The following is a 26,525-nucleotide window of genomic DNA, read 5'->3' as shown; positions in this document are numbered from 1 at the left end:
CAGTGACATTTTACTGCGATGTTAGTGCTGTGGATATATAGGAGATGATTAAAATATTTGCTTTCCCAGTGGAATTTTCACTCCCACTGTTTTGATTGTGCTAAGAGCAGTAATCTTTTAGTTCTCCCTTTGGGTACAGTAAAATTATTCCAAGAAAAATGAGAATCAATCATGTATTTTGTATGTATCAGACAACCTTTAGCCACAGCAGAGAAATTGTAGCTGATATCTAACTTTTTTCTGTTTTTTTTTTTCCTACCATTTCCCTTTTTTGGCTATTACTTGTTTCTCCTCCCCACAATTTTATTTTATTTATTTTATTAGATATCTTGTTACTCCTGCTGCAAAGAGGGTTGCTTTAGTAGTTTGAATTCTGACTTTGGGGCAACGCTGTTCTTTAAGCCTTAATGAAACTCCCTTGATGTATTTGCTATTCACTTCAGGTAATAAGAATAGAGGGACATGTGAAATCTTCTTTCATAGCTGGAACTACTAAAAGTAAACAAAAAGAAACTTTACCCGATACAGTCTGAGCATCACAGTATAAACAGAAAACAAATGCCTCTGAAGCTCTGACATCAACCGGATTGTTTGTTCATTTCTATTTTCTGTCCCCTCAAAGATAGTCACGTTGCTAATCTTCCAAATTTAAGGGAAGCTAGCTAAAAAGGCTCTGTGCCGTGCTCCAGGGTAAAATAATTCATTGATTTCAATCCCTATGATACTTTTATAAAGAACTATCAAACAAATCTCAGAGATTTTCAGGAGATCTTTGAGGACTCGCATTAATAAAATAATTGCTAACATTTGTGATAAAATTAGCAAAGTACTCTATGAATATTTTCTCATTTGAACCTCCTAAAACCTACATGAGGTAGGTAGTATAGGCATTATTATCCCCATTTTTCAGAGAAGGAAAACTGAGATATTTTACAGATAAATTGTGCATATAACTAATAACTTTCAAAGGAAATATTTGGACTTTGATGTCCCTGTCTCCAAGACTAGTAATCTATTAACTATATTATTCTTCCTCTCTCTGAGTGGGGACATCTAAGTTTCTACATTTTAAAAGAGATGATGGTTTAAACATTATAACTTTGTATGAAACATACTAATATATATATGCATATACATATTCAGAATAAACTCTTCTCTTCTGACAATAATAAAAATAAAAATAAATAGGAGGATAGGTACTAGACCTGTGATTTCACTGGTATAGGGAATTCTGAGGAAATTAAACAATTTAATAGTATTAGAGCCTAGGTAGCCTAGGTAACCACTGAGATAGTTAAGGATTTGCCTAAAGTCACATTTCTAGTATATGTCAAAAGTAAAATTTGAACTCAAGTCTTCCTGGCTTTAAGATCAGTCCTCTATTCACCATACCACACTTGCTTTCTAAATATAATATATACTTAGGAAAAACAACTATGAAATGTATGTGATAGAGATTCATAGTCTTTTTGTCTTTGCATATAGAAATGTTTATGTTTCCTGAGGTTTCTCAAGTGCTCAATAAAATTAATAACAAGAATAAGAAATAAACTAAGAACCCCAAACAAACAAGCAAACAAACAAATAAATAAATGAAAGGAGAAAAGGTGGAATTGGTAACATGTAATATCTCTTCTAGGGCAACTAGATGGTGCAGTGGATAGAACACTACATGGTTGTTTGCATATTGTATCCCTATTAGAGTATGAGTTTTGGGGGGACAGTGAGGGTGATTTGCCTTCTTATGGTATCCCTATGCTTATCACAATGTTTGGCATGTAGTTAATAATTAATAAATGTTTGTTGACTAACAGCAGATGTAAACTAGAGAAAACAATTAAGGTTCATCAAAAAGAGTCACAAGGTCCTCCATGAATAGTATTATGAATGCTAAAACCTGAAATAGCACAAAGCTGGCAATGGTAAATGAAAAGCAGCTTTTTTTGTTGTCGGGGGAAAGAAACTTCAAATATCAAATAATTTATTTTTTAATATTTTTAATTTTTTCTCTATTATATGAAAATAGAAGTTTTTAACATTCATTTTGAAAATTTTAAGTTCAAAACTCTCTTCCTTCTCCCTTCCTTGCCCCCTTGGAAGGCAAGTACCTTTATGTAGATTATACATGTGCAGTCATAAAAACATTTCCATATTAGCTATGTTGCAAAAGAAAATACAGTATGAAAAAATTCCACAAATAATAAAAAGGCTAATATATATATGTATATATACATATATATATATTTCTATCAGCATTCAAATTCCAACAATCGTTTCTCTAGAGATGGACAACTTCTTCAACATAAGTCCTTTGAAATTGTCTTGGATCACTTTATTGTTGAGTGTTGCTAAGTCATTCACAGTTGTTATCACACAAATTTCTTGTTAAGTGTGTACAATGTTCTCTTGGTTTTGCTAATTTCAGTTTGCATCCATTCATGTAAGTCTTCCCAGGTTATTCAAAAACCATCCAGCTCACCATTTCTAATATTACAATAGTATTCCAATACAATCATATACCACAACTTTTTCAGCCATTCCACAATTGATATCCAGCTATTTGGCACTAAATAAAAGGTATATAAGTATTTTTGTGTATATAGAGATACTTTCCCTTTTTCTTTTATTTCTTTGGAGATATAGACCTAGTAGTAGTATTTCAGGGTCACAATTTATCTCCTGAATGGTTAGGTCATTTCACAACTTCACCAACAATGCATGAGTGTCATTATTTTTGCACATCCTTCTAACATTTATCATTTTTCCTTTAGGCCATGTATTTCAGTCTGAAAGTGGGAGATGGTATGCCAGAGTTGTTTTAATTTTCATTTACCTTATGTATAATGATTTGGAGAAATTTTATATGACTAAAGAGAGTTTTAATTTCTTCTTCTGAAAACTGCTTGTTCATATCCTTTGACTATTTACAAATTGGAGTATGATTTGTATTCTTATAAATTTGACTTGGTTCTCTCTATATATTTAAGATGTAAAACTTTTATTGGAGAAAATTGAGGTAACATTTTTCTCCAGTTTCCTGCTTAGTTTCTAATCTCAATTCCATCATTTCTGTATGTTCAAAAATCTTTTAAATTTAAGATAATCAATTTGTCTTTTTGCATCTTGAAATGCTCTCTATCCCTTGTTTGGTCTTAAGTTCTTTCCTTATCTATAGAATCCAACAAATAAAATATTCCATGCTCCTCTAATTTATTTATATTACCATTCATGGCTAAATCATGTACCCATTTAGACCTTATATGATATGAGATAATGGTCTATACTTAGTTTCTGCTGAACTGCTCTACAGATTTCCCAGAAATTTTTGTCGAATAGTGATTTCTTGTCCACAAGTTTGGATTTTTGGACTTCGTAAACATTAGATTACTATGGCCATGTACTACTATGCATTGTGTTCCTAAACTCTTCCACTGCTCTACCATTCTATTTCTTAGCTAGATGTATATTGTTTTGAAAATTACCACTTTGTAATATATTTTGTGATATGGAACTACTAAACTACCTTCCTTCACATTATTTTCACTGATTCCCTTGACATTCATCACCATTTATTCTTCCAGATTAATTTTGTTAGTTATTTTTTAACTCTGTAAAATAATATTTTGGTAATTTGATGAATATGGGTCTGAATAAGTAAATTAAACTTACTTAGAATTGTCATTTTTCTATTACATTGGCTTGGCCTACCCATGAGTAACTGACAGTTCTCCAGTTGTTTAGATCTGTCTTTATTTATTTGAAAAGTGTTTTGTAATTGTGCTCAAGTAGTTCCTGGGTTTTTCTTGGCAGGTAGACTCTGAAGTATTTTATCTTGTTTATAATTTAAATGGAATTTTTTTCTACCTCTTTGCTGCTGGACTCTGTTGGTAATATATAGAAATGCTGATGATTTATGTGGGTTTATCTTATATACTGCAATTTTGCTGAAGTTGTTAATTATTTCATTTTGTAGCTATATATTTGAAGTGAAATAGTCCTTTTGATCAAAACATGAGAGGATCTTTCTCTTAGTCTTTTTCTGTAAGAATAATATAGTAGGGTATGAAAGTACATAAAAGGAATAGTTATTGTTTATTGAGGTTATAACTCCTAAATTTTGGTCAGGAATGTAAAGTTTAATTGAAAAAAAGTTGAAAAGCAGAGGGACTTGGTAGGACTGCTCCCTTCACCTTCTCCACTGTTCCTGATGACATTTTTTTTACATCACCCCTCCTCTGCCCAGCAGCCCAATAGCAGGACACAGGTGGTAAGGTGGGTGGCTCACAGGCGGCAGAGCTGGAGGGGAGCAGAGTTCTCAGGTCACACCCCTCCACTTCTCTATATTAACTGAGGATATTGCTCACTTCACCCACTCTTCTACCCAGTAGCTTTCTCCCTCTTCTGTGTGGGGTAAGGGGGGAGGCAAGGCATAGCATGTGTTCTTGGGATGTGTGGCATAGCACACGGTCTCTAAAAGATTTGCAATCACTGGTGTAGAATAAATGCAATAATAGATAACTGAGAAGAACATAATAGTCCTTCAAATACTTGAAGTACATTATCATATCCACCTTTTTCTTTTGTAACCTAATTGTTACAATTTCTGTCAGCTGTTCCTCAAATGGTATGAACTCATGTCTCTTCCCAATCTTAGTGAATTTCTAGTTGAAAAATACTTATAAGTATCTTTATTGATCTTCCCAAAATGTAGTGTACAGAAATAAACACAATCTTTCACCAAACAAGTTTTGGCCAAGGTAAAGTATAGTTTAGTCATCAACTCTCTCATATAGATATTAAACCTTTCAGTTCAGCCTTGGTTAAAATTAGATAGACTAATATAAGATTAATATTAGATTCTTTGGCTACCATGCCAAAATTTTAATTCATATAAAGATTGATAACTTTCTAGTACAATGGGTACAAAAGCTGGACTTGGAGTCAGCTAGGTCTGATTTCATATCTCATCATAAGCACTTACTATGTGATCCTAAGCAAATCAATTAACTTCTCAGCCTTAGTTGCCTCATCTCTATAGTGGATTTAATAGCCCTTTCCTCACAAGGTTGTTGTAAGAATCAAATAAGATATCAAATACAGCATTTTGGAAACTTTAAACTGATATGTAAATGCTAGTTATCATCAACTGATGTTTAACTAGAATTCATAAACTTTGAACACTGTGTAATATTTTAAACTTAACTCTTTCAAGTTTCATTTTAATAGGCTCAGTTAAATAATCTAGCAAATGGAAATTAATTTCAATCCAGATTCTATTCCTGATGCATGACACTAAATCCCTTCCTTCAAGTTGACATCAACCCTATAATGATTAGTCTTTAAAGGTCTGAGTATTCATACAGATCTGAGACCTTCAAGATGTACATACAACTAGGTTACATTCCTATTTGTTTAAACAGAGAGCAGAAGAGGTTTTAGTAAATATTTTTCTGAAATCGAGGTCTACAACTTATATAGAATTTTTGCTACTATTTGTATCAAAAACAGAAATATCCGTTAACATATCATATTTAATGAAAAAAGAAACCTCTTCTAAATAAAAATATGTCAGAAATACTAGTAGCATTTACTTAACTAGTGGCAGTATGTGAGTTGAAATGTATGGTACCTTCATTTAAAGGCTAATATAATTTTAAAACTGGAACCATATGTACAAATAATCATTCTTGCTTCTAAACATTTCCACTCATCCGGAATGAGAACAATTGACTTGTCATTAGTGAAACTCTTAATCTCTTAATGAAAAAGAAACTTGACCCCAATTCTTCTCTGTAAACAGGTTTATGTTGCTAGGGCAATTCCAATGGAGTTTGCAGTAAGACTTAATGTTCTGTGAACTTACTTGTAGAAGGATTTCTTAAGCAGGAGCTCTACTTTGGCTATAAATGGAAGGGTTTGAGTGTAACACTATGTATAATTTAGAGTCATTAATATAGTTGTCATGAATCTGGTGGCTTTCTCTGCTTGAATTCATAATTCCCCCAATGTACGGTACATTTTACTCATTATGTCAAAAAGAGGTAGACAAAGAAATCCAGGAGAAGATATGTGGGAATTTTCCTGGAGATTTAAATTTTCAAGTAAGAAGTTATATTCATTATTTGTCATTCCAACGGTTCTTTTAAATAAAGTTACTGTAAAACTCCTGCAAACAAGAGAAGGAAATCTTTATGTAAATGGTCACAGGATCTCATTATGAGATTGTCTTTCTAGACAGTGACAGCATTAATTGCATTTAGATTTTTTAAAAGAAAATCAGACTCCATGTATTTTGAATAAATTTGAAAATGAATCATGAAATATTTTCAGATAATGCATTAGAATAATGGATAGTTTTTATTTTTCTGTGAATATATTTAACTAATTTGGAGTGTCATAAGGAAGGGGAATCCAGAATTATCCATCCATTCATCAATCCATTATTTATTGATCAACTACTACACATCAGATACTATGCCAAAAATTGAGGATACAAGTATAAAGAATGAAACAATCTGTTCTCTTAAGGACTTTACACTCTAAAAAGATTTGAGCATGCAAAAAAAAACACAAAATATATATTAAATTAATAATTATAATATATGTAAAGTAATAAAATATGATAGTTTGTGGGAATGAGAGGATACTAGTAGGTAAATGGATCAAGAAAACCTTCTTAAAAAGATGATTCCTTGAGTCACAGATTCTTTAAAGGAATAGAGAGATTCTTTGAGTCAGAGATAATGAGGAAGTGCACATATTGGGATCAGACAGCTATATAATTCAAGAAGGGTTTCATGTAGAAAGGAACATGTGAGCTATTTTGATGGAAAGAACAGATTCCCAGAGGTGGAGGTCAGGAGTGGTTGACTTTTAACTAGAGGGGCAGCTAATGCAAAGGCAGAGAGATAGGGAAATGTGTATTGTGTATTTAAAAAATAAATAAGATGATTTGAATGGACTTTGCATGCATAAAAGAAAAAATATATTAATGAGTTTTGAAAGTAGCATTGGGCTATTTGATGAAGCTTATTCATGACGAATAGTAGAAAATATATTTAATCTTTTACATAATTGAAAACTACTGTAGTTTGAGTAGAGAAGTAACTACTCTGAGCTTGGCAGATGTTCCAGCTTACCTCTAATTTCTGTATAAAGTCATATGCATATACGTCCAGATGTTATTAAATGTTGTTGAATTGTTGTTAAAATAGTAAAATGTGGGTATTACCTGAAAGTACTTTTCAGTTCAGCCATTTGGTATTTAATGTAAAAATGTCATTGAATGAAGTACATCTCTTTGAATAAAATTTCATTCTGATCTTCATTAATTTAAGGACTTTCATCACTAAAATAAGCCCAAACTGCAATTTATAAATAAAATTAAATATTTTTGTCCAACATTTAGTGACGTCAATATTCCCTTCATCAATGCAGAATGATCTTTGTGCCACTCTGACTAATCTCCTAGTGATGAGTTGTGTTGAACTTAGATAAAACGATCTTCCTACAACAGTGATATATTCCATTATGTAACCTTAATTAGAAATGTTTGTCTCCTTTTCTGCTGATTTGGATCTCAGAACTGGCTGATATTTAAGAACCTGGAATTATCTATAATTCACGTCAATGTATTGGAGCAGGATCATAGTGTTTACATATGCTATTTGTGAAAATAGATTAGCAGAATTTTGTTTACTTGCTTAAAGAGAACACACTGAGAAAGATCATATGATCATAGATTTGGAGGCAGAAGCTAGAGGGCACTAGAGCTGGTTTGTATTGTTCAGGAAGAGCCAACTGGTAAATTTTCAGTGTGAGTACTTATAACTCAGAAATCAACAAATGTTATGATCCAGAGATTGGTTTGTTTATTATATACACTTAGGGAAAGTATAGGAAAACATAATTACTATCAATGAAACTTAAAATCATGTCATGGGTACATTTTTGGAAGAGTTGCTCGTTAAATGTTTATCTGCTAGAAAAGTCTTTACAATACATCCTTTAAAAATAGCAAGTGAATAGATAAGTGTGTAGAGGTATAAATAGATGAATCATTTCTAAAAGTTCTTAAAATGTAACAAAGATTAGGGTTTCAAAGTATATGTAACTAAGATAATCCTCGTCCTCAAGGAGCTAATATTAAAATATAGGAATATAGCATAAAAAGAGGAGCTAAAGGCCTAAATAAAGTAAATTATTCACTCTGTGGTGCAGTTTGGTATTTGTGGATGGGAAGAAGCATAGAAGCATGATTCTGGGCAAAATAAAAGTGAAAATTCATATCTCAGAAGGCAATCTTCCCAGGTGAGGGTCTATACTTTTTCTAAGTAAAAGATGAGGATGATGGCCATAATGCTGACCATGTGTGATGGAAAAGATGACCAAGAAATGTCCTGTTTAAGGGAAGCAGTTTAGAACTCTGTGGTTAGCTAGCTATGTAACCTTGAGTTGTAAAATCCTTTCTGTTTCAGTTTTCTTAATTGCAAAGAATGTTGGATTAAATTATTTTTAAGCTTCCTTATAACTGAATTTGAAAAGGCCATAATATTAACCATTGTAATCATTTCTCTTTCTTTTCAAAATAGAAATGTAAGAAAAAATCTCTGCATATTGAACTCTTCATGATACTAATGAACAAAGGTGAAGGAGAGACAGTCACTCTAGACATTTCTGTTCTACTTCACAGCAAAGACTTTGTTGTTGTTCTGAATATTATGGGGGACAAATGGTACAATCCAGGGTATTTAGGTAAAGAGAAAAAAGAAAACATTTTCTTACTAATGTACTGGGCTCTACAGTCTCTCCTTGGTTGAAAATCAGAATTAAGATGGGAAATATTTTAGTCATTTTCATATATTCACTGAAAATATGGGTGATATCAAAAGCATTTACTGGTAAAATATTGCTATTTATGTTTTAACTCTTAACCTAATGGCTTTTAACAACCTGGAGTGCTACAGAAAGCATTCCGATAAAATTTCAGTATGTACTTGCTAAAACAACAATTATCTATGTAATTTGAAATTTTTTTTAGAGGGGCAATATTGAATTAGGAATGGGGATAGATGAGGAAGATAATAGGGGGCTTGTGCAATACAAAAAATGGTGCAATTGAAATGTAATGTCTAATTCTCTTAAATATCATCCATTAATATCAAGTACCCCAATATTATTTTCTTGCATGCCCTTAAGCTCAGCTTATCTTTTTGGTGCCTTTATGATAAAAATACTCTTCTCCATTTTTATTTCTGTTTATCTATACAATAATGGCAATGTAAATTTCTATAATGACCAATTAAGGGTTTTCTGTACTTCCATTAAATTTTGTGTCTGAGTGAATAATGACAATAGGCTGTTGTTTTCTGAGCTCCCAGCTTCAGGAGGGTGATGATAATGATTTTATATTTACATATATTATTTCATCCAGATGGAGTACTATGTTGTTTGTAAATATTTGCAAACTGACTTTACAAACAGTATTTTCAGGAATTATAATTCTTGTCTGTTAGCAATTCCTTTGAGGCTCCAGTCATTTTTAGTAAGGTGAAATTAACTTCAGTTCCTCCTAACTTCCCCCCCTCCTTTAATCCAATCTAGCAACAAAGCTATTTTCTCCACTATAACCCCCAGATCACCTTCAGATCCACTCATCTGATCTGAAACTGGCATGAGCTTAAGAAGGTACATTCTAGGTCCTCAAATAAGGAAAGATGTACTTCTTTCTTTACACTGTATCCTCTGGAGCTTTTTTCCCCCCTTCTTATTTACTTAGCAACCGTCCCTTTATCCAAGTTCTCTTCTTTTCTTGTTTTGAACATTTTCTAGTGCTCACTGAAACTTATCCCATTCATTTTTATTTTATATTTTATTCTTCTAAATACATATAAAATTTTTATATGTATTTTTAAAAAAATGTGTTCCAAATTATCTCCTTCTGTTCCTCTCTATGGAGAAAGCAAGCAATTTTTTGTAATGCATGAACAAGCATGTGAAACATGTTTGCACATTCTTTATGTTGTGAAAGAAAACATAGATAAAATGGGGGAAAAGGCATAAAAATAAAGATATAGTATGCTTCGATCTACCTTCAGACTCCATCCGTTCTTTCTCTGGAGGTGGATAGCATTTTTCATCATAAATCCTTCAGAAATGAATTTTTGAATCGCTGAGAATAGTTAAAACATTCACAGCTGGTCATCTTACAATGTTGTTGTTACTGTGGACTATGTTATCCTGGTTCTGTTCTTTTCAAGTAGCATCAATTCCTCTAAATCTTTCTAAGTTTTTTCTGAAATCTTCCTGTTCATCATTTCTTATAACCTAATACTATTTCAATACAGTCATATAGCATACCTTGTTCAGGCATTCCCCATTTAATTGACATCCCCTCAATTTCCAATTGTTTGCCACCACAAAAAATGCTACTATAAATATTGTTGTATAAGATGGTCATTTTCCTTTTTTGATCTCTTTGGGATACAGACCTAGTAGTGGTATTGCTAAGTAAAACAGTATGCGCACTATTATAATCCTATGGGCATAGTTCCAAATTGCTCTACAGAATGATTGGAATAGTTTACATAATTCCACCAACAGTGCAATAGAGTTCCCATTTTCTCACATCCCCTTCATCATTTGTCATTTTCTTTTCCAGTCTCATTAGCCAATCTGATGAGTGAAACCTGACTTTTCCCTAAATACGTTTTCTGGAAAATAAAGCCGGTTACTCTCCTCTTACCTCTTAACTTGTAGGGTCAGGAGGAAGAGGAGAAGCACTCTTGGGAAACACGCTTCCACTCCCACTCTCAGAACTTCTCAGCAGTAGCTTTTCTTTACTTTAACTTCTTTCTTTCTTGTTGAGACCCTTTTTTTTAAATCATTTTTCAGCCTTCAAGTCATGGTCCTTCCTCTCCAATAAGTTTACTACCTAAAGAATATTATTTTCTCTCCACTATTTCTGCCATTTTAAAATACACTGGTGTATCAATTCTTCAGCCTCCTTATATCCCATGAATTCTGTCTCCAGTTTACCTTGAGCATAGAAAAGAAGGGTCCTATCTTAAATTTTCCTCTACCATCCCAAAACCACTCAACTTACTGACTCAAGGGTGCTAGAATTTCCAGTTATAGCTCTTTTATTGCTTTTATCTTCTTTTCTATAGCCCATATAGCAATTTTTTTTTGAAACATTAAAAGCATTTTCTACCTTTAGGTTCTCATTCCTTCAACCTATAATGACACAAATATGGTGTTGACCCCTAAGCCATGGAGACCAAAAACAGAAAAAGAAAATTACAGACCAATTTCCTTAATGAATATTGATGTAAAAAATTTCAATAAAATACTAGCAAGTAGACTATAGCAATATATTATAAAGATTATTCATTATGACCAGGCAGTATTTATACTAGAATGAAAGCCTGATTTAATGTTAGGAAAATTATCAGCATAATTAACCATATCAAAAATTAAACTAATAGAAATCACAAGATTATCTCAAGAAATGCAGAAAAAGCCTTTGACAAAAAACAAAAGTCATTCCTTTTGAAAACACTAGAAAGCATAGTAATAAAAGGGCCTGTCCTTAAAATATTAAGTAGTCAGGAGGTCCTAGGTTCAAATCTGGCCTCGGACACTTCCCAGCTGTGTGACACTGGGCAAGTCTCTTGATACCCATTGCCTAGTCCTTACTACTCTTCTGCCTTGGAACCAATTCATTGTATTGATTCCAAGACAGAAGGTAAGGGCTTTAAAATAAAAGCATCAGCAAGGTGGAGTTGTGAATTAATCCAGCCATTCTGGAAGGCAATTTGAAATTGTTTTGAATTATGACATTATCAAAGTAGTGATATAAAAATGAAACAAAATAAATACATTAGCCCTTGGATTTAGCTTCAGTGTAACAGTCATTTTCAAAAACTTATCCCAACATTTTTTACATATCCAAGACCAGAATGGTCCCTTTTATAATTATAAATTATATATTATATATATATAATATAATTAATATAATATAATAATATAATAAAATTATATATATAAATAAAGCAATTATTTAAAAAAACTTACTGGTTGTCTACTTAAATGCACAAAGTATTCATTTTTGTTCAAAAATGGCATGTGTTAAAAATGTCCTTTTGATAAGTAATTATTCAGTCACTTAAAAAATAAAAACAACTAACACTTAATCTGCTTTGAAATCATTCAAAATTATACTCAGTATAATGGTCCTTTGGCATAAAGTTGGCAAAGTGGATAGAGTGACAGACCAAGGAGACCTGACTTCAAATCCAGTTTCCAACACTCACTCTGTAGTTTTGATTAAATCACTTATCTCTGTTTGTATTAGTCTCCTCATCTGTAATATATAAACTGAGGAAGGAAATTATAAACCACTAAAATATCCTTGCAAAAAACAATCCAAAAGTGGACATGAGGACTTAGACATAAGATTAAAAAATGACGTGGCAACAACATAATGGTTCTTATATCAGTATGGAGTAAAATGATCAACCACAACTTCATAGAACATGGGATAAAACTTTCTACTTACATCCTGATAAAGAATTGATGACTTTGAGTACAGATTGAGGAATTTTTTTTTGTTTGTACACAATCAATATGATGATTTGTTTTATTGACAACATGTTTGTAATATGCTTTTAAAATTTGTCTTTCAGAAGCAGGGAGGGGTGGTGAGGAGAGGAAGATGTTTTTCTTGCCTGAAAAAATATATTTAACTTAAAAAATAAAACAAAACAACAAGCCGTATGCTTATTATTTATTCCAAGTGAGTTGGTAATCTCTGCCTCTACATTCTTTGTCTTTTTTTGGTGTAGGTGATGATAAATTTTCAACTAATTTTCTTTTGTTCTATAAAGTAACCTCTCTTCTTTCTAATTTACTTAGCCTTTCATATTTATATCATGAATCCAACTGCAGATTATTTTGTTTTATGTGCAATATATTGAACTATGCCTCATTTCTACCACATTCTTTTTTAAAGATGATAAATGATAGAGAAATTGCTGCCATGAAGGGGTAAGGAGAGTTTTTTAAACAAGGAATTCCATATATCAGTGAAAAAGTAATTAATTCCATGCTATATTTATGTGCTTTAGTTTATAAAAACTGAAATAGTTCGGAATTTCTTATTAAACCCAACTTTATCGGTGTGTATAAAATTGTAATATAGTTATGTATCTTCTTTTCTCACATTTTTCAACATTTTGTATCAATATTCATTGTAGATATTGACAATATTTTTTGTACTTTGTTTTGTCTCCCCTTAATTTAGGTATCAGTACTGTATTTGTCTCGTGGTGATTTGTACACAATACCTTCTATAATTCTGAACACAGTTTATATAATATTGGAGTTCATTTTTCAACCTCAAAAACTGAGTGCTTTATTTCTTTATTTCCTATAAGAATTCCTACAATTTTCCCCCTCTCATTACCATTGCAAGCATTTCTACAACAATATTGAATAGTAGTGATAATGGGCATCCTTCGTTCACTCTTGATCTTGTTGGGAAAGCTTCTACCTTATTCTTATTAAATATAATTCTATGATTTTAGATAGATTATTTTTATAGTTTTGAGAAATGTTTCATTCATTCCAATTTTTGTTTTAATTTTTAATTTTTTGAATCCTTTAAATAATTTATTGTTTTAATTTTTATTGTTTTATTTATTGTTATTGTTTTAATTTTTTAATTTTTATTGTTTTAATTTTTATTGTTTTTTAATTGTTAAATCCTTACCTTCCACTTTAGAATCAATAATATGTATTGGTTCTAAGGCAGAAGAGTGGTAAAGGCTAGGCAATGGAGGCCAAGTGACTTGCCGAGGGTCACACATCTAGGAAGTGTCTGAGGTGTTATAGAAATATGGGATTTTAGTTTAGCAAGACAGAGTGATTGGCAAGGAGGTTTCAAAACCTTGAGAGGAGTTAGTGACAGTTTGGACCTAGCATTGAGGACCAGCTGCTTGAAGTCTAATGGTGGGAGTTGGTGAGACACAGATAATCCCTGAAACTGTTTCCCTGGATTTTGGATTAAGTACCATATGCAATCAAGCATCCCAGTGAAGGAGCAAGATTTGAGAAATGGGTTTTCCCTCTGTAGTGGACATAGAGATCATCCCTTCTCCCTCTCCTGATTTTGTATTATTTGGCTGAATTTCAAGACTCCTGTGATCACTTTGAAGAACATCTCCATTGGATTATAAGTGAGATCCCCTTCTCTTAGCAAGACCTTGCTAACCAGCAGTCTGCTGTTAGTTTAGCCATAGTGTAGATTTTATCCATCCCTATACTCCAAGTAGAGACCATAGGTCTTAGTTTCAGTTTACTCGTACCCCTTCCTTACCTATCCCTATATTCATTAAATATCTCAGTTACCATATTCTTTCCTTGTCAAGTCCTTACCCAGATACCTAGGTTGACAAATATAAGAGCCCACTGTGTGTCCCAGCTGACTCCCTGGTTGTTATCGGCCCATTTGTTATCCTTACCCATTCAATCTATCCACTTTGTGTATTGAATGTTTCAATCCCCAGGGAGACCTGTCAGTTACATCTGTTTCCCCAGCTATTCCCCAGATCAGTGTTGTTACCTAGTTCATTTATTTAGCTATTCCAGTTTCCCTTATTTAGTTACTCATTTCAGTTAGTTTATTTCATTTTCATTCATTTCAGAGGCCAGATTTGAACCCATCTCTTGGTCTGGCTCTCAATCCACTGAGCCACCCAGATGCCCCCTCTTGATTGTTTTTTATAGGTATGGTTTTGTCAAAAGCATTTCTACTTCTATTGAAATAATCATGTAGTTTCTATTCATTTTGTTATTTATATGATCAGTTATACTGGTAGTTTTTATATAGCATATGATCCTTTTGATATGTTGCTGTAATCTCATTGCTAGCAATTTGTTGAAAAATTCTGCACAATATTCATTAGGAATGCTCATATATATTTTTCATTTTCTTTTTTTTCTCTTCCTAGTTCAGCTATCAATAACATATTTGTGTCATAAAGGGAATTTGTAGAGTTCCTTCCTCAATTTTTCAAATAGTTTATATAACATTTGAATTAATTGTTCTACAAATATTTGGAAGAATTCACTTGTGAATCCATCTCATCATGGGACATTTTACTTAGGTAATCTGTTGATTGCTTGTTCAATTTCTTTTCTGAGATGGGATTATTTAAATGTCCTATATCCTCTTATATTCAAATAGGCAATTTATGTTTTTTTTCTAATATTCATCTGTTTCACATAGATTATTAGATTTGTTATCATATAATTTGGCAAAGTAACTCCTAATAACTATTTTATTTTCCTCTTCAATCACTGAAAAATCACCTGCTAATTTTTGAAACTAAACTGGTAATTTTTTAAAATCCAATTAACTGTTTTTTATCAATTAACTGTTTTTTTTAATATTAGAGAGGATTTTTCATAAAACCAGTGCTTTGTTTTATTTTTTAGTTCAATGGTTTTCTTACTTTCAATTACATTAATCTCTCCTGTGATTTTCAGGATTTCTGACTTGGTGTTTACTTAGGAATTTAAAATCTGTTCTTTTTCTAGCTTTTTTAGTGGTAAAACCAATTCATTGATATCCTCTTTCTCAATTTTTTGATGTAAACATTTAGAGATATAACTTTGGCCCTAATTCAGTTTTAGCTGCATCCAAAAAATTGTCATATGTTGTCACCTTGTCGTTTTTAATAAAGTTTTTTATTGTTTCTGATTTCTTCTTTGGCCATTACAGTCTTTAAGATGAAGTTATTTAGTTTCCAATTAATTTTTCATCTTTTTTCTGCAGCCTTTGTTTGGTATAATTTTACACCATCATGGTCTGCAAAGGATATAATATTTTGATACTTTGCTTTTCTGCATTTGATTGTGAGACTTTAATATCCTATTAAATGTTCAATGTTTATAAAGGTGTGAGGAAAATGTATATTCCTTCATAATCTTATTTGGTTTTCTGTATCAAGTCTTACTTGTAAAATTCTATTCAATTTCCAATGAGGGGCAGGGAAGCCTAACAAGGTCCAGCCACAAGGAGAGGGCAAAACCCAAATAGACACAGCATGAACAGCATCTGAACTGAATAGCCTCAAACCTCCATACAGCAGACTTACTAGGCTACCTCTGCAGTGTTCAATTAGGACAGCTAAACAAACTCCAGGCACTGGAATTGTTATAAATATAAATTAATCTAGAGACTTATTACCATATTTATAAGCATTTATTAGTAAAGAAAGAGAAGCAGAAAAGGGTTTTCAGCCTTCCTAACTCAAGAGTTAAATCTGATTCTCCTGATTCTCCAACTCAGCTGGATGACCAAAGCCTTGTTTTGCCAGAGATGATCAGGTCAGATAAAGAGAAGAAAGCCAGCCCAGGGAAGCATCAGAAAAGCAGAAGTAAAAAGCTCCTCTCTTTCCTGTGCTCAAGGGATAATAAAGAGAAAAGAAGAGAAAGTTAAGGATAATTTATCTCACATGAAAAAGGATACAAAAATACAGTTTAAGGGAAGATGGGAGCGGGGTGCCTGGCAATGCTTGAAATTTACTGTCAGAAAAATTAGCACCAAATGTTAATAACTTCTAAGTCCAAGTATATAAACCTATCTTATCCAACAGAAAAATAAGAAGAGGAGAGGAAAGAAAAAGGAGGAGGAAAGAGGTGATATCGAGGAAGGTAGATAGTCAGAAGCAAAAATATTTGTGAAATGGAAAGTCTGAAAGGGAAGAAATAGCAGATAATTGTGGGGGAAATAAAATGGAGGGAAACCAGAGTAATCATAATTGTGAATTTAAATGGAATGAATACAACCATAAAAGAGAAGAATGTAGCAGAATGTATTAAATGCCAGAGTCCCACAGTATGATGTCTACAAGAAAACATTTAAAGCAGGGGGAAACATAGAATACAGTAAGGAGCTTAAGCAAAATATATTATGCATCAGTTAAAGTTAAAAAAGCAGGAATAGTGAACATGATCTCAAAGCAAAAGTGAAAATTGATCCAATTAAAAATGTATTATGCAGGAAATTACATTTTGAGAGAAAGAATCATAGGCAATGAAATAATATCAATATTAATCATATATACACCAAGTGTCATTGTATTCAAATTCATAAAGGAGAAAAAACACAAATAAGTGAAAATAAATAATAAAACTATATTAGTAGGAGATAGAGTTCCCCTCATTATTAGATAAACCAAACCAAAAAACAAACAAGAAATAAAATATGGAATTGAATAGAATTATACGAATAAGACTTGATAGACCTCTACAGAAAATTAAATGGGATTATGAAGTAATATACATTTTCTCATGATACATTCATAAAAATAATCATTTGTAAGGATATTAAAGCTTCATAACCAAATTCAGAAAAACAAAAGTATCAATTATATACTTTTCAGACTATGATCTATAAAATTATACCAAACAAAGGCTGCAGAAAAAAAGATGAAAAATTAATTGGAAACTAAATAAATTCATCTTAAAGATGGTATGGGCCAAAGAAGAAATCAGAAACAATAAAAATGTTCATTAAAAAATGAAAAAGTAGGGGGCAGCTGGGTAGCTCAGTGGATTGAGAGCCGGGCCTAGAGACGGGAGGTCCTAGGTACAAACCGGCCTCAGACACTTCCCAGCTGTGTGACCCTGGGCAAATCACTTGGCCCCCATTGCCTACCCTTACCACTCTTCCACCTATAAGTCAATACACAGAAGTTAAGGGTTTAAAAAAAAATTAAAAAAAAATTAAAAAGTGACAACATTCCACAAGCAGTGTATATAGGGCCAAATGTATGTTTATAAGATCAGTGAAACAAGGATGCCCATTATCACCTCTATTATTTAATATTGTACTAGAAACCCTAGCAGTAACAATTACAAAATAAAAAGAAATTGAAGGAATTAAAGTAGGCAATGAGGATACTAAATTATCATTCTTTGCAGATAATATAATGAGATGCTTAAAGAATCCTAGAAAATCAACTAAAAGACACTTAGTGGAAATAATCAACAAATTTAGCAAAGTTGCAGGGTACAAGATAAATTCACATAAGCCATTAGCATTTCTATATATTTCCAAAAAATTCAAACTACAAGTTAGAAGGAGAAAACTCTATTTAAAATTATTCTACAATATAAAATATTTAGGGATCTATCTACCAAGACAAACAGAGGAATTATATGAACAGAACTACAAAACACTTTCCGTACAATTAAAACTAGATCTAAATAATTGGGAAAATGTTAATTGTCCATGGGTAGGATGAACTAATAAAAATACCAATCTTACCCAAATTAATCTACTTACTCAGTGCCATATCTATCAAACTATCAAAACACTTTTTTTTATAGAATTAGAAAAAAATTATAACAAAGTTCATGAGGAAGGACAAGAGATGAAGACTATGAAGGGAAATAACAAAAAAAAATGTGAAGGATGGGGGCATAGCGATACCAGATCTTAAACCATACTATAAAGCAGTGGTCATCAAAACAATATGGAACTGGCTAAGAGACAGAAGGGAGGATCACTGAAATAGACTAGGTGTAAATGACTTCAGGAAGCTAGTGTTCGATATACCCAAAGATCCCAGCTTTTAGGATAAGAACTCAAAATTTGACAAAAACTGCTGGGAAAATTGGAAAGCAGATTGGGAAAAATTAGGTTTAGATCAACATCTAGCACTCTATACCAAGATAAATTCAAAATGGATAAATGACTAAAATATAAAGAGTGAAATCATAAATAAATTAGGTGAGCATAGAATAGTATGCCTTTCAGATCTGTAGCAAAGGAAGAAATTTAAGACGAAGCAAAAGATAAAGAACATTGCAAAATGTAAAATGAATAACTTTGATTATATCAAATTAAAAAGGTGTTGTACAAACAAAACCAATGCAAACAAAATTAGACGGAAAGCAACAAAATGGGAGAACATTTTTATAATAAAACTCTCTGACAGAGGTTTAATCTAGCAAATATATAAGGAAGTAAGTAAAATGTATAAAAAAGCAAGCCATTCCCCATTTGACAAATAGTCAAGAGACATGAATAGACAGTTTTCAGACGAAGAAATCAAAACTATCAATAATCACATGAATAAGTCTTCTAAATCTCTCCTGATTAGAAAAATGCAAATCAAAACAACTCTGAGGTACCACCTTTCACCTAACAGATTTGCCAATATGGCAGCAAAGGAACATGATGAATGTTGGAGGGGATGTGCCAGAATTGTGACACTAATACACAGCTGGTGGAGATTGTGAATTGGTCCAAATATTCTGGAGGGCAATTTGAAACTATGCCCAAAGGGCTTTAAAAGACTGCCTACCCTTTGACCCAGCCATACTACTGCTGAGTCTGTACCCCAAAAGAGATAATAAGGGAAAATACTTTTACAAAAATATTAATAGCTGCACTTTTTGTAGTGGCAAAAAATTGCAAATGAGGGGGTGTCCATCAACTGGGGAATGGCTGAACAAATTGTAGTATCTGTTGGTGATGGAATACTATTGTGCTGAAAGGAATAATGAACTGGAGGAATTCCATGTGAACTGGAATGACCTCTAGGAATTGATGCAGAAAGAAAGGAGCAGAACCAGGAGAACATTGTACACAGAGACAGAAACACCATGGCACTATCAAATGTAATAGACTTTTCTACTAGCAGCAATGCAATGACCAAGGACAATCCAGAGGAACTTAGGAGAAAGAAGGCTATCCACATCCAGAGAAAGAACTGTGGGCACAGAAGAAAAACTTATGATCAATCATGTAGTAGATGGGGATATGATTAGGTTTTTGATGTTAAAGGATCACTTTATTGTAAATATGAATAACATGGAAATAAGTTTTGAACAATGATAAATGTATAACTCAGTAGAATTGCTTATCAGCTCCAAGAGAGTCAGGGAAGGTGTGAGGGGGAAATCATGACTCATGTAACCATGGAAAAATATTTTAAATAAAGAACTACCACATACTTGACAAGGACGACTACGAAGACTACGACGACAACAACAACAACAAACACAACAACAATAACAACAACTAAGGAATGAGCTTTTTAAAAAGCCTCAGTAGTACTCTGGGGCATTTAAAAACTGCAGTTATTTTTGTCTTTTTGCTTAATTTATTTTCTTTTTCTAACCAAGATTATTTCTTAAATTAAACATTTTTCTCATGCTTGCTGCCCCCAATTCTTAGATCAAGATTTTTCTAAGAGACAATTCTTCCCCCTTACCAGGATTGGATAGCATGCTTAGGTTCAAATTCTTGCCCCCAGTATCCTAAATGTTAATGTCAACACATTTTATTGTGCTGGATGCAATAGAAAGTATCTTTTCCACTCTGTGTTCAGTAACTTTGGATTAGAACAGGGAAATGAGATTTTTGACCTGTTCCTCAATATTTGGCTTTTCCTTCTGACTCTGGCAGACTTTTGTTTATGGTGGCCTTTCCACCATCTCTATTAACTTTGCACAATGACTTTCTAGAATTTGACTCTGTTCTCTTCTATTACTCCAGTAGTCTGGAACTCACAATCCAATAGCTTCAGCTTTATTTACTGTTTCAGCTGTTTTGGCTTATGCCTTCCACTAGTCTAAATGGTCCCAGCCAAAATGCTTGCAGGTTTCCATGCAATCTTGGACTAGATTGAGGTACTTACGAGGTTTTCTTTTTCCCTTTTTGGGTTTATTGAATATTTGCCTTATCTGACTGCCATTTTTATCTTTACTGCTGTGATTTTCAGGTGACCTAGACTTAGGAGACCATTTCACACTCCATGTTTATCAAAAAATTTTTATTATTTTTCTATTTTAACCTTTTGTTTCTTTTTTTGTCACCTTTTCTACAAATATGGACTGATATTGACCCAATTTATCTTTAGTTTAAGACGTTGACTTTATTCTGTTAAATATATATATGTATATATATATTTACATTTTATTTTTTAAATTTATTTTATTTTCAAGTCAACACATTTATTTTCCTTCCTCCTTTAAGAGGAAAAAAGAAGGTAAAATTGATTTAACAACTGCAGAGTTGATCTCTACTAGATTTATTCTTCTCATATCAGTTCCAAGTTAAGCAAATGAAAGGAACACCTTTTGCAAATTTTATTTTGGACTTCTGAATTTAATTTAATGATATTGTATCTCTTCGCCAACCAGTATGATGAAGATCACATAAAACAGTTCATTATAGGGGATTGCAATCTAATATTTTAGTTGATGACTTTTGCCTGAGTAATTCCCTCCTTAAATTTGTATTTTATTTAACTCACTCTCAGCTTCCTTTATTCCAATTCTTAATTCTTTCTCATTTTTTTTGGAGTTATATATCTTTTAATAGAAATAAAAAATCTTTTCAACCACTACCAGTAACCTCTCTAAGTACATTCTTATGATTATCAAAGAGTTCCATTGGTTATAAAGAAAGCTAGAGGAGAGAGTATGGATGCATTTGCACAACCCTTGTAATACTCTCGGGCAAACAACTATCCTACCAACTACCTCATATTCTCTTTGACATAAACCATGTTCACTACTCAGAATATTATCAAGAAATAATTTGATTATTAGCTATTTAAACAAGGTTGTTGAGTGTGTTCCATTGGGTAATAATTATTGCTACAAATGTTATAATTCTTGGTTCATAATGTACTTTCCTATTTTTAAAAGATGTTCAGTTCTTTAGGTTAAAGATGTAGAAAACTCCAAATTAAACAGCAAATCCTAATAGTTTTATTTTATAATATGCAATACACATTCCAAGAACTTTAATAACTTGATATTTTAATCATGTAGTAAAGGTATCTTTACAAGTAGTAGTATCATTTTAAAATGTTTCAGAAATTATTATCTTCATTTTGAAAATACATAGTGTTCTCTTTTGTGAATGCAGAATGTTATATCACAACTTCTGAGGAAATGAAATATCTTAAATCCACGAAGTATACCATGCCTTTGTCTTTCAGTCTGTCAAAAGTGTTGTCATTCCAAGTGCATCGCAAGGTGTTGACTTTAATCCTAAACCCTTGGCAATAATTCCAGGCTCGTGTTTGGGAAACAGGAGACAGAACATTTGCTATATGAGGGCCTTTGAAATTCCTCTCTTTTGGCTCTACAGTGTTATCATTTTTTAACATTAATGAACTTGTGTTTGGAGACTAGAATGCCAAGGGGTATATATTTTTCTTTCATTGATTTACCACTTCTATTTATTTTTTCTTTGTTTAAAAACTGAAACAGAATGTTTTATTGTAGTATTGTTTGTATATCATAATTACTTCCAGTCATATACTCCCCACACATCCTACCTTAGTACTTTAACCCATTCTTGTACCAAATAAAAAGTTTAAGCATAACAATAATAAATTGACAACCTCTGAGTGGTTTTGCAATATTCTGCAACTGTACTTCTCTATCTCCTTGCCAAAAAAAAAAGAAATATATATATATATGTGTGTGTGTGTATATATGTATATATGTATACACACATATATATATATATATATATATATTCTGACTTTCTGTTCTCTAAAATTGTTTGTCATTATAATTATAGTTTTAATATATTAATGTTTTTATTTTTAAATTTTCATTATTACATTATTACATTATTTCCTCATTCTACTGATTTCACACTGCCTAAGTTTATATAAGGTTTCTGAGTTTCTCTTAATATCTTCTATTTATTATTTTTTGTATAATAATATTCTATTTTAAGGATATACCATCATTTGTTAAAATGATTTTTATTTATGTGTTTTTGATACCAGAAGAAGTTCTGCTATAAAATATTTTGATAATTTGGATACCTTTCTACCTTTTACTTTAAGATGGGACTTACTTGGTGAATTCCATATGGGAAGGGATAGTTATGAAAATGAGCTACTTTTCTGGTATAACTGTGAATTATGTTTCTGCATTATTGGGGCATTTTACAGTTCTACTCATAATGTATTAGTTTATCAATATTAATAACATATAAAATCCTAGACTTTCCTAATTTTTTTTATTTTTCATAAGAGTAAATTCCTAAACATCCTTACATAAATGATAGTTTGGGGGAGAAGTGAAAGGTATAGCAGGGATTTGTTCTGGTTGCCCTTGGGAATACAGTTTCATGGCAATTTGACAGAAAAAAAAAGGTTTATATGAATGTTCAGATGTTGATACTAAGAGAGAGGGATAACTGGCAAGCAATCTGACTCAGATTTTATATTTGTAGCAGTGAAAATATACCTTTTCATATTAATCTTTTTTGGTGAAAGAAAACTGAAACAAAGGAAAAGTAAAGAAATAGAGTGAAACACCGTATGTCACAGTCTGCATTCAGGCTCTGAAAATTTTTGAGGGGGAGGTAGATAACTTTTTATCATGAGACATTGAAGATTTTCTTGGATCACTGCAGTGCTAGGGATTTAGACATCCTAAATTTTCATCATATAATATTGCTATAACTGTGTACAATCTTCTCCTGGTTCTGCTCACTTCACTTTGTATCAGTTCATGTAGCTATTTCCAATTTTTTCTTAAATCATCCTTCTGTAGGGATTAAAATTATGGTTGGAGGGGCAGCTGGATGGATCAGTGGATTGAGAGCCAGCCCTAGAGAGAAGAGGTCCTAGATTCAGTTCTGGCCTCAGACACTTCTTAGCTGTGTGACCCTGGGCAAGTCACTTAACTCCCATTGCCTAGCCCTGTAACAAATAAAAATATAGAAGGATATACATAAAATATATTAGGGTTTTAAAAATTATGCTTGGACTAAATGTAAGAAATGTGTTCACTGGTTTAAAAAAATTAACACAGCTTAAGTCAAAATGACTTTTAACAGCTTTATTTACAAAAAAAATAGGGAAAGACTGAAAGTAGAAAAATTTGTAAGAGGGTAGAATAAAAAATACATATATAACCTAACACACTAAATATTTGCTCCAGTCCCTGGCTCAACCCAGGCAGGGCTAGTAGCCCTCAGCCAGAGGATTCCCAGCTGGAGGGATCAGTGGTGAATAAAACAAGGGTTCCACTCACACAGCCTCCTCCAAGAAGGGGAGACCTCTTTGGAAACTAATCTCTCAAGAAGCCAGGAAAGGAGTCAGCTTTTCACTCACCCAGGCCATAGCTCCACGTTGCAGTCCCAGTTCAAGATTTTTCAAGAGCTCAAAGACCTCACAAAAACCACCTGATAGGAAGTTTAGGCCCTTTTTAAAGACCTTTTTTTTATGTCCCTTCCTGTCCCTACATCCACTTTAAAGGGAACAATTAGAGTATTCAAATTTTCTTAAGACTACCCAGGGGGCAGTCAGTTGTTTCTGGAGGTGTATCTAACTTTTTTTTTTTTTACAAACAATGATAATTGGTATTTATAGAGTGTTTTTAAAATTTTGCATAATACATGAGATACATTATCTCATTTGAGCTTCACAACAACCCTTTGAGGTACACATGATAGTTATTATTTTATAAATGAGGAAATTGAGTCTCTGAGAACTTCAGTGACTTGCCCATGTTAACACAGTTAGAGAGAGTAACAGGTATTAAAACTGGAGGTTTAACTTACTTTCCAGAACACTGCATATTTTTTTCAAACATTTATTAATATTCATTTTTAACATGGTTGCATGATTCATGCTCCTCCTTTCCCCTTCACCCCCCGCACTTCCCCCACCCATGGCCAAAGCACATTTCCACTAGTTTTGTCATATGTCCTTGATCAAAACCAATTTCCAAATTGTTGGTAGTTGCATTGGTGTGGTAGTTTCGAGTCCACACCCTCAATCATGTCCACCCTGACCCATGCGTTCAAGCAGTTGTTTTTCTTATATGTTTCCTCTCCTGCAGTCCTTCCTCTGAATGTGGGTAGCGTCTTTACCATAAATCCCTCAGAATTGTCCTGGGTCATTGTATTGCTGCTGGTACAGAGGTCCATTACATTCAATTTTACCATAGTATATCAATCTCTGTGTACAAAGTTCTTCTGGCTCTGCTCCTTTCACTCTGCATCTGTTCCCGGAGGTCTCTCCAGTTCGCCTGGAACTCCTCCAGTTTATTATTCCTTTTAGCACAGTAGTATTCCATCACCCGCATATACCACAGTTTGTTCAGCCATTCCCCAATTGAAGGACATAACCTCTTTTTCCAATTTGTTGCCACCACAAAAAGCGCAGCTATAAATATTTTCGTACAAGTCTGTTTATCTATTATCTCTTTGGGGTACAAACCCAGCAATGGTATGGCTGGATCAAAGGGCAGGCAGTCTTTTATAGCCCTTTGAGCATGATTCCAAATTGCCAGCCAGAATGGTTGGATTAGTTCACAGCTCCACCAGCAATACATTAATGTCCCAATTTTGCCACATCCCCTCCAACATTCATTACTCTCCCCTTCTTTCATTTTACCCAATCTGCTAGGTGTGAGGTGGTACCTCAGAGTTGTTTTGATTTGCATTTCTCTAATTATTAGAGATTTGGAACACTTTCTCATGTGCTTATTGATACTTTTGATTTATTTACCTGAAAATTGCCTATTCATGTCTCTTGCCCATTTATCAATTGGGGAATGGCTTGATTTTTTATACAATTGCTTTAACTCCTTGTATATTTGAGTAATTAGACCCCTGTCAGAGTGCAGACATAAAGAAGGTATGAAATGGGATTTTTAAAAAACCCTACCTTCCTTCTGTCTTAGATTTTATACTAATTGTGTGTTCCAAGGTGGAAGAGTGGTCAATTGGGGTTAAATGACTTGCCCGTAGTCACAGAGCTGGGATTATCTGAGAGTAAATTTGAACTGGGGACCACCCATCTCCAGGCCTACTTCCACTGAGCGACCTAGCTGCTCCAAAAACAGAGGTTTTTATTCCTACACAGAAAGGAATACTATGCAATGAAGAATATTTTATTATTATCAATTAATATTCAAGTCTTAGATGGCCTTTTGCTAGCAGCTTCATTGTGAAAGTGGCTACTTAGTTAATGTATTCCTACTAATACTATTAATAATAATAATTTGCTTTTACTAAGTACAGTTGAGTGAATACCAAGTTCATTTTTTTTCAGTTGTCTCTCTTTTGATTCCACTCCCTTCATTGAAACTACCTATGTAGTCAAAAACCTGCAACTCAAGCGCCTAGGAAAAAAGGAGAAGACTACAATTTCCTTTACAAAACTTTGTTTCAAAAGGGGGGAAATGAGGTTTCTTATGCTAGCTGCATGATGGAAAGATGGAAAGACCATCAGCGTACTTCAGAACTAAGAAAATGTTCCTTATAAATCAATGCTAGTGAGTAGAGAAACTCAAGTCACAGCAACAGATACTTTATTATATTGTTTTGTCTTAGAAATCAATTAAGTTATCATAGCTGAAAAGAAGAAACTGTTCCTATTTTCATCTTTTCTGAAAGTTCCCTTTATCATATATCTTACATCTTACACACACACACACATATATATATATATATGTATATA

Source organism: Gracilinanus agilis, chromosome 5 (assembly GCF_016433145.1).
Source record: "Gracilinanus agilis isolate LMUSP501 chromosome 5, AgileGrace, whole genome shotgun sequence".
NCBI lineage: Eukaryota > Metazoa > Chordata > Mammalia > Didelphimorphia > Didelphidae > Gracilinanus > Gracilinanus agilis.
The sequence above is the reverse complement of the archived record's forward strand: the minus strand, read 5'-3'. Positions refer to the sequence as shown.